The sequence below is a fragment of the Strigops habroptila genome, chromosome 11, assembly GCF_004027225.2.
Source record: "Strigops habroptila isolate Jane chromosome 11, bStrHab1.2.pri, whole genome shotgun sequence".
Classification (NCBI taxonomy): domain Eukaryota; kingdom Metazoa; phylum Chordata; class Aves; order Psittaciformes; family Psittacidae; genus Strigops; species Strigops habroptila.
In genome coordinates this window covers 6,291,466-6,301,769 of record NC_046360.1, presented here as the reverse complement: position 1 = coordinate 6,301,769, position 10,304 = coordinate 6,291,466, and the positions used below count along the sequence as shown (strand labels likewise).

The 10,304-nt window shown below is 42.0% G+C and overlaps 1 long non-coding RNA gene across 1 annotated transcript; it reads right to left on the bottom strand.

Annotated features, from left to right (window-relative positions):
* Positions 1–727: 727 nt before the first annotated feature.
* LOC115614120 lies at positions 728–10,060 on the bottom strand. The gene is made up of 2 exons (XR_003993634.1): positions 4,042–10,060; positions 728–2,879 (listed from the first exon to the last, which is right to left on the bottom strand). It is a non-coding gene; the product is annotated as an uncharacterized LOC115614120 (long non-coding RNA).
* Between the last annotated feature and the right edge of the window lie 244 nt (positions 10,061–10,304).

Genomic DNA, 10,304 nt, shown 5'->3' with positions numbered 1-10,304 from the left:
CTTTGGATTTGAACAACATGCAGGGCAACTAAGGAAAGACCCAGGTTTGGGTTCAGATCTCAGCACACAGTGTGGATGGACCAATGGCACTTCTGCTGCAGAGACATTTTTGACATAAACAAACCATCCAGCCTTGGCAGACTGTCCATGGAGGGTTGCTGTGGGGATGGATGGCAGTGAGGGAGGAGGAGGTGGTTTAGGGCTCCCAGCTCTGCTCTGGGTAGGTTTATTGCCCATCAGATGAACACCTTTACCACTGAGACATTGACAGCCTTCCCCTGATCCATGCATATTAGTTACACAGAGCAGCTCAAGCCCCAAGGCTTCACCACTAGACCTGGCCCCAGCAGGCAGAGTGCAGCACTGCCCCAGGACGGAACCCAGCCCTGGTGCAGGCAGGGCAGCATGGTGAGGGGCTGCCTCTTCAACAGCACTGCACAGAGGCTGCAAGAAGGGGTTTGGTTTTGCTTTAGAGGAAAACAAAATATACTTGGAAAACTCTGAATTTTCTCCATAAACCAGCTTTTCAGCCACCCTATTTCCTGTGCTCCATCCCCAGGAGAAGGCAAACCCACTTATATCCAGCGTGCTAGTTCTTTTCAAAAGCTGGTGGCCTTAGACTACTCCTCCAAACATCTCCATTCAAGCAGTTTCCCACTTTTCCTCTTCCATCAACAGCTACTTCACAGACACTTCGCTCTTCCCACATCCCTTGGTTTTATCTACCATCTTCTAACACCTCTTTTATTACTCCATGCACCCCTCAAGTCAATGCCTGCTAATCACATTCTCTTCTACCCTACATCTGCCTACGCTTGCAATCTGGACATAGCTTCAGATGCCTGTTTGAAGGCTGCCTTAAAACCTTACACAACTGTTTCTCTCAGTCCAAGATAATTGGATGTTAGAGGCTGCTTCTCTTATTTTTAGCAGAAAGTAAGACACTTTTACAGGTGTTTCAGCACACGAGGAGAGAAGTCAATTATATGATCAAAAACTTCCCATATTCCATCCTGAGCTCCCTTTCCTCCCGTGCAGATACCACCAGTTGTGTTGAGGTGAGAGGACATGCCCCAGCAGCATAAAAGTCATGTTTTACCTGTCTCAGAGGTCCTTGTCTTCAGCAAACAGCCAGATCCCCACCATTTCCAGAGGGCATCAGCAAAGGCAGAACAGAAAATACTCCAATCTAGCTAATTTTAAACGAATGTAACAGTTATTTAGCAACCTTGTGTAAAGTAGGGTTTCCTTGGGTACATTTAGCTAATTATCTGGGATTTCAAAGTGGAAACATGACACATTGTTTAACAGCCAGCAACAAAAAGGATGCACTCTGCATCCTGCCCCATTGGTAATGCATCTTAAACAGAAAGACTTCAATAGTGAAGAATTGATCAATGTACCTTTGTGAATGCAAAAAAACCCAACAAACCCAAACCCACAAATCCCCACACACAAACAAAACCAAACAAAAATAAAGAACAGAAAAGGGGGGCTGGTGAGGGCTTAGCTGCTGGCTAGGGTCAACCCACCACAGTCCTTTCAGCTGAGGCCATGGGACAGGAGTCCCTACCTGCCTATGCGCCTATTTGCAAACAGGGACTGGGCAAAGATATTGCTTTGCTCAAGGAAACAATAGGAAGCAATATGCTCAATAGGAAGTCTATTGAGGTGGAAACTCTCAACTTAATTCAGATTTCCCGATTCCTCCCCCTGTTCTGTGGAACAAAACCATCACCAACAGCACACAGGTTTAACCAGCTGCTAAAGAATAGCTGAAATGCCAATGAAAGCAACAGAATGGCACCCACTGGTTGCAAACAGAACTTGGTAGGGCTGGCTTCTGAAATAACACACATACAGTAGTTTTTAAACTATACTGACAATAAGAGTCGCATGAATGCCAGTAAACCCGTCATTAGCAGTGTAAATTAGTATGATTTTTAATAATAACCATCAGAAAAAGCTAATCGAGGTTTAGCAGAGGAAATAATACACATATTTAAAGGAATCTCTTTGTTTTTCCATGCTGCATACAAAATAATGTGGGTATGTGAAAAGGACACAAGGAAAATAAATGCGATGAAAATTCCTGTGCATAAGAAAGCTCCTTCTGCAGCAGTGGAGGACACAACATGGAGAATAGACCAGAGTTGTATGGGGCGGTGCGGATAAGGTGAACTGCTGGCTTTTCACGTAGGGCAAGGATCACCGAGATGTCTGCAATGATTTGAGGCAAGGATTTCACTACACTTTGACCACAATCAAAACTGCTTCTCTGGGGAGTGCACAGTGTTGTGGGCAAGTGAGGACGGGGCAGAGGAGGGTGGGAAGGGTGACACGGAGCCGGCAAGCACGGCTGTACACTGACAGCTCTGTCTTTGCAGTCCCCACCACTCATTCAGACACGCTGCCCTGTGGGCAGCCAAGCTGAAGATTTCAGGATTGGTCTCTCCCATCCTGGGAAGCTGCTCTCAGTTCATTAGCTTGTATGAATTTACCAGCAGCTATAGAAACATTTGTACAGGGTAGTCAAAGGAGTGGGTGGATTTCTCCATTAAGTCACCTGCCTATTATTTCCCCTGCAAAAACTGTGTGTGCTGCTTCAACTCTACTGAGACACATTTAAAGCAAATGCAAGGGTCAACAAATCTGCTGTTAATATTACACACGTATAGAGATGAAGGCAGCAGCAGTTTGTCACTCACAGGAAAGCTGACAGGAATGCGGCAGTACAATGGGGTCTCGTACACATTCAGACTGTAGTGCTGCTCTGAACACTGGAACCTAGTGATGGCTTTTTGTCAAGGAGGAGAGGGAAAAACAAAGCTTTGCTTTGGACCTGATAAACTGATCTCCCTGGAGTACTCCGGGAAGATCTGCAAGGGAAAAAAAAAAAGAATCCTTTACTTACATGAATTATGTATCAGGAGCTTTTATAGGACTGAGGCTTTGTCATGAAACAGTAATTTTCAGAAGAATAAGAAGAGGTAGGCAGTATGCTTTTGAAGATGAGTATGCTTTATGGAAATGGTCATAAATGCCTGGTATTTCCCTGTTTATATCTATCCACGCTTACATCTGTGCAAGTTTATACAGGCTTGTCGCTCACATGCACTTTTCTTTCCTTGGACTTTCCAGTTATTCCTATTCATGCTCATTCCCACTGCCCCTATAGCTTTTCCTCCTCCCTGCACCCTTGTCCATGTTCCCTGGGCTCCCCAGCTGTTCTGTTACAAATTCTTCCCTCCTCTCAACCTCTATCCCAGTCTGCTCTGATGCCCTGGGCCATCTTGGCAATTGTAGGATTTTCCCTTCAGGAAGGCGATAGGACTGGTCCCTTCTTAGTGCTAATGTTAGTCATAACGGGTCCAGATTCCAATGAGCTCCACCACCAGCACTAACCAGTTTCCTATGAAGGAGATGGAAATTCTATCACACCATCTATATGCTGATGTTTCCACTCTACCACTCCAGAGAAACCCCTGGAAAAAGCTGTTGTGTTGCATGGTATTACTTGGTGAGTAGCTCAGAGTAAAAAGAAAACTGTATGCTCAAAACCTAGGATGCTGATTATCAAATTCATTGCTGGTTTAAGAGAACACAGATTGAATAAAATTAATAAATTGTGCCAGCTGCAAAACTTGTGGCAGATGGAGCTGCAAAAATGCAGCCCTGGATACTGGGAATGATCTTCACCTTTTTTATCTGAGGGAGATATTTCTACAATGAATATATTTAAGTGATGAAAAAAAACTCTTGTGCAAAGATGATCTTGCTTTTCCTTCAATCTCTGAAATAATTATTTCAACACAACAGCTCTTCAGAAGATCAATAACTAGGATTACAAAAATATCCCAGCACAGACTGCTGAAAAATAGAATTATTGCTAAGGTTCAGCTTCATTTTTTTGATATTAAACAGAGACTATTTACAGCCCAGAAAACTTCATGTTTCAAAACCTGAGATGTCATTTTTAGCTATGCATTCATCTTTTTGGTTCCATCCTCTGTTAAGTCAATAGTTATCTTCCCTACCTACCTCTGAGATGTCCTGAATGAAGCCATCAGTTAAGGAAGTTTTCAGTGCTCTTGCTGCTGGAAATGAGAAAAAGCACACACATCAGAAGGAACCAGGCAAGGAAAGTTTCTTCATACATCATCACCGAGCTCATTTTCTTGCACACAAGTGCAAACTATTGCCTTCTCTATGTGAAGGCATTTAGGACGCAAACCCAAAGAAAATTAAATGCACATAATCTAGCATAGCACTGTTAAGATTCCACTATTCAAGAATTTAATCTATTTTAAATTAACCCAAAAGCCAATTTTAATGCTATGATGCAGATGAAAATCAAGTAAGCTCTAAGTTCTAGAAAAGGGGAAAAATGCAGTTTAAAAAGTTAGAAAAGTCTCCTACAGCACCTCTGGCACTGGTATTTCCTAGTAGCTCTACACTACTGGAAGTGCATTTCTTATCAGACACTTGCGTATGGAGAACATCATGCTCACAGAACGGGGTGCAGACATCTCAGCAGACATCTCAATGCAGGATTACTACCTGCATTGCAGTGTGGTCTCCAGGAGATTTTAGCCTCATTGCACAGGACAACAAATAGACAGAGCTCAGAGCTGGAGTAGCAGTCTTCAACCATATATTACAACCACAGTCTAAGAGGATGGTGACAGGTGATAAGCACATTCCATGAATAGCTTTTAATTATCAAAGCCTTTTGATAATATTTATCCAAATAAATTAACAGATAGAAAGCTCAGTGCAATTAGCAGAAGAGCCCAATGCCTGACGTTGTGCACTTGGCCGGACTTCAATTAGTCAAACAGCAACATTTTTGTACAAATCCTGACAATCAAAGCCAGCAGCTAATAACATTCACAATGCTAAGCTATACTGTGCAAAGATAAAAGTTGTAATGAATATAAACTAGAACAGAAGCTGTAACACAATCTTTAAGGCACTTCCTGCAAATCTCTCTGACCAGCAGTATTTGGGGATGGCAGCGCCGTGTGCTGCTCGGATTCAGGTTATAGTTTGGCTGTAAAAGGATTGCGTTGTTGCCTGGTTTTTGTTTGGGGTTTTTTTTTTTTTTACATTTACCTAAAGGCTTGAAATACCCCTACCTTTGGTAGCAGCCAACACAGGAGCAACAAAACACCTCCAAATGTCCCTTCTTTTATGCATTTAGTTACAATTTCTGCATCCTTGTTGTTGCCTGCGGCCTCACAACACAAACCTGCCAGCCAGGAGCAGCGCTCCTGCAAAGACACACTGACTTCACACACCTTTAACAGTCCTTCTTCATCAGCGGGGTTGCAGGAGGTAGGCTGAAGGACACAGATCGCTGAACACCTCTCACTGCAAGTCAACAATGCAGCCAACAGCTCAACCAGGAACCAGGGGAAGCACTCACAGGAACTCTGCAGTCCTTAGGCAGCAGTGAATGCCCTGAGTCTGCAGGTATGAGCATCAACTCCAGTGCTCAGGGGTCCTTCCTCAATAAAGCTGCTGCATTTATGCTACAAAGATAGACCAATAAAGATAACACGAGATTCCGAGATTTAGATTTCCTCTTTCTCATCAAATTTTGTTACTAAAACTCTAAGCAATATAATTTATAATATTCAATAGAAAAGGCAAATTCCTCTGCTTTTTATGTGGCAGCAGAGAGGTTTTCCTCTCCCTTCTGTGAGGGTGACCATTTCTGCAGAATAACTTTCAATGCTGCTCGAAGGGAATGAGATGATTATTTTCTCTGATAGTACCAGTCCCTCTCCCTGTTTTTCACTCTGTGCAGCATGCCATTAGCTTCAGAGGTACAAATAACAAAGAACGTTTTACAGTGAGGAATTAGCTTGTTATGATTTCTGTTGATAGGGAGAATGGAAAGGGCAGACTGGCACCATGCTACAAATTAGCTGCTTTAATATATTCCCTTTTCCTCCTTTTGAGTTTTCATGGGTACTTCCAGACACTGCAGAGGCTCATCCTCCAGACAGTCCAATTAAAAGGAAAGTTAGATTCAGTGATTCAGTGTTCCAATACAGCAGTGTTTACAGCATTTTTCTTTGTTATTTCAGGACATCAACAGCTGGCAGAATAAAAAACATTCTATTTGATTTGTTGTTTGTGGGGCTGACTTCTCCTCCATTTACAGGCTACTGACTTTTTTGAAAGAAGCATTTTTACATTGCAATGACCATGTTTCATTTTCTTCATAAAAACAGGTTTCCGGATACTGTGATTACAGTCACACATTTGAACTAGGCTTAAGTATTTTAAGATTTAACCTTTACCTGTTCCTCCCCTCTTAAAAGAATTAAAATCTCCTGAATGTTCTGATTGTCACCACCGCTTTCTCAAAACGGTCCTGAAGTTCTTTGTCCCATCAGTCATATAAGAGCTTGGTGCCAGCGTGAGCCTGCAGATGTGCTTGAGAAGCGTAGCCAGCAGAAGGCAGGATCTCATATAATGCACCTTGCCCGTGGGACAGCACCACAGCATGTCCTCTCCTCCCCAGCCCTGCAGCAGTGCCGCGAGTGGCCCTGTCCCCAAATGGCACTTCTTAACCATTACTTTCATACTGCTTTGGCTGTTAAAATGGAATATTTCCCTCATTTCCATTGTCTGAAGCCATGACTAATAAACCCACATATGTAACTCGAATTACAGCTGCACACCAGCAAATAGCCACCTATCAGCCTATCAGCCACCTAATACAGCATAATTTGACACAATGAGTGATCATCTAGAATGCTTTTCAGAGAGTTCGGCTATGCACTGAACACTGAAATACCTCTCTAAGAAGGTGGAGAAAAACAAGTGTGATTGGCACATCGTTTTTATTTATTGGCAGATCATTCACAGACCTGGCCTCTGTGGTATGAACAAGAGGAGGATTTGGAAGGCTTTTTATAAGCAGTCCATTCTGCAAAGATCACGCATTTTCAGGGAGGTTCTGTGAAACCTCCCTCCTGCTAATTTCTGTCTAGGCAATGGCAATGGTATTGAAAGCTTTTTGTAACGGAGTGAACAATATTTCAACTGAAGTTAGACTATGTGATTTGGATAGAAAAAGTAACTATATGAGAACAAGTAATGGGAAGCTGTTTCTTAAGGTAACAGTTCATTTATAGAAGACTGTTGAGAAGCTGCTTTTGTACTGCTGACAATGCCTGAATGAAATCAGTGACTCTTCAGTGACTTTAAAGAAACTGCAGATAGATCTTACTTTGCTGGAGCTTTTATTAAGGTGTAAAACTCATTACTAGCTAAGGGCTAAAAGCTGTAAAACTTTGGTCTTGAACATTCCAGCGTTCAGACGATGAGAGACCTTTAAAAAATGGGTTTTGTATCATCTGTCAAGTTCAGAGTTAGAACTGAGCTTTGAGGTACTCATTATTAGAAACAAAAATTCATCATGGGGTACTACTTTAGGGTCACAACTGCTTACTTCTTTCCTCAGAGAATGCTGTGACTTCTGGCATGAAACTGGGGCTTTCAGGAGGCTCAGGATGAAGCTGGACTGGCCACAAGCGAGCCTTTAGCCAAGCAGAAAGCATGTACCACAAGGGAAAAAGTGCTTATAAGCATTTGGGGACTGGCTGCTTTCATCTAGCTAGATCCACTCACAAACAGAACAATAACTGAGACTGTATGGAGATATCTGGCCTTTTAAGAGGCCAAGAAAGTACTTCCCTGAGAGGATCAAATCAGCTGATGGCTGCTCAAACTTGTCATTATTTTCAGACTTTACAAGATACCCTCCAGATCTTCAGCAAGGCGAAATGGAAAGGGACAACTCTGAAGCATGAAAAATAGCAGCCAAGCGTATTACCTTCACCCATAGCTACAGACCACTGGTAATGGAGGTACAGCTCCTCAACCATGTACCTACCACTGGTTTTAGATGTACACTGTACATAAACTGGTTGTGACATTTCAACTCACTGTGACTCACCTGTCATTGTTTAGATGATGCCTCAGCCCAGCTGTTGATTTCTTACAACTCAGTTTTTCACAACTTGGTTCCTGAATCTGTGAACACATTAAATCATAGCACTGTTCTCCTTCTTCACTCCCAAATGAGAAAGAACATCAGTAAGTCTGAGCCAAGCACAACGAAATACAGAACTACATTTTCTATTGTTAAAAGCAAGGTTGGGAATCTACGATATTTTGAAAATAAAGAAAAAAGGCAAAAAGGAAAAAAACCCAATAGTAAAATAATCTTGAACTGTAGCTGAAACTGGAAATCATCCTACTTAGTTCGTTCTACCTATGACCTGACTTCCTGAATGATGCCAGCTGTGGGAGTGAAGTTATACTTGCCTGGACCTGAACAAGTTTCTACATGTAATTCGTAACACCCCTTTGAATCTACTCTTGCCATTTTAAACTCTGTACACTGTTTTAATTGGTACTTAGAATACATTCTGTTCTCTCTTTGCATGCAAACAGGCCACTGATGGAAGGAGATTTCCCAGAACATAACTTTTTAAAGGATAAATAGTAGTATTTATTATATCTGCATATTCTTAAAGCATAAGAGCAAATAAAATTCTTTCCTTTTAGAATAGATGGTATCTTGTGTTTGCTTGTGGCTTGAGTAAGATCATCACATTCATGTTCTTCTGTATTGTCACTAGAAAACACTGAGAAGTTAGCAAGATACAAAACCTAACTTCCAGTGACATTTCAGAGCACCTCTGACAGTATAAATTTCGGTACAGTGTATGCAGGAAGACAGTGAGTCTAAACTGGGCAGCTGGGGAATCTAAGTACTCCCCTGCCTCATCAGGAGCAGCCACTTCACAGAGCAGAGGTTTCTCACCCATGCACATCCTCAATAGCTGTTTCTATTTCTGGCTCTCTGTGAGATGTCACCCACTTACCCATAGGAAGAATGAACTGTTTATTGCATCGAATAGAGACACAGACAATTAAACCAACCCCCTACTTACAAAACGGCATTCAACCGATTTGCCCTTGAGAAAAAAAGACCTACCTAACTTAGATATTACAGATTGCACATTCCTAGCTTTCCTAAATGATACCTTTGCTTTGGGCTTGGAGGATTGTCAAAAAGAAGAAGCAACTTCAATGATACCGAAGGCCAGTAGCTCAATCATTTCTGTAAAGCAAGCACTCTGATTGCACACTGCCTGTTATCCTCAGCTCCATGTAAAGTAGTCATTATCCTGGGAAGGAAACAGAATTGCTTCTGCCTCTAAAGATATAAGACTTCATTCATTGGCAGAGTTGCACTGGCCTTAAAATCCAGCAAATTTTCACTGTCACAGTATGAGAACAACAGCTTTTCAACACCACTTATTGTACCTACGCTCAAGAAACTATCAGAGTGTCATCAAAATCATTAGGTTGTCAGAACTGAGTGAATGTCTCTTTGCCAGTTGAGAAACACTGGACAAATGCCATCAGATTTGCCAGCATAACTCACTCATTTTTACACTATTCTCTTAAATACAACATATAATAATTCTTTGTCCACTTTGCCTCCTTATCTACAATGCTTTGAAACAGAAATAGCTTTAGGAAAGGATGAAAGATGTGTTTAATTTTTGCCAAGTGCAATACCATTAAAGTCATTAGCCAATATCGGTTCCAACGGGAGATTACGAACAGTGGGAATTTAACATGCTGCTTCTGCAGGATTAATAGGTACGTCTCAATGTTTTCTGTGCACAATGACAGCTTGAGGCTGCCACTTTCTCCCATTTCCTGATTAAAAAACCAGACAAGCTTACGCCCGTTCAAGAAGCACAAACAGAAGATGCAACTGAATACAAATTATTATGTGATGTACAAACGTTTAAAGCATAAGAAGTTTTTGGCAATGGGATGTGTGGGTTCAGGGAGTGTTTAAATTGGATCATGAAGCTGCCAATGTTCACCTATGAGGTTTCCCAGATTACACAGCATATTACTATTTTTTTAATGCCTCTTTTATGGAAGGGAAGTTCAAGAAAAGCTACTTTAGCATACCGGCTTTTTTCAGTCATTGTGGCCATTTCTATTGCCTATTGTGGTACGACAGAAGGCATTCACCTTTGAACTTAATATACCCTCTGCAAAGCTATTCCTGAGACACAGGGGACCACTTCACCTAGAATATGCAGAGTGGAGGCAAAACCACAGTCATTTCCACCCTGATTAAGATTGGCAGTCTTGGAGTGTTAGCAAACATGAACCACAGAATAGCTGAGGTTGGCAGAGACCTCTGGGGGTCGTTGCATCCAAGCCCCTGACTCAAAGCAAGAAGAGTTGGA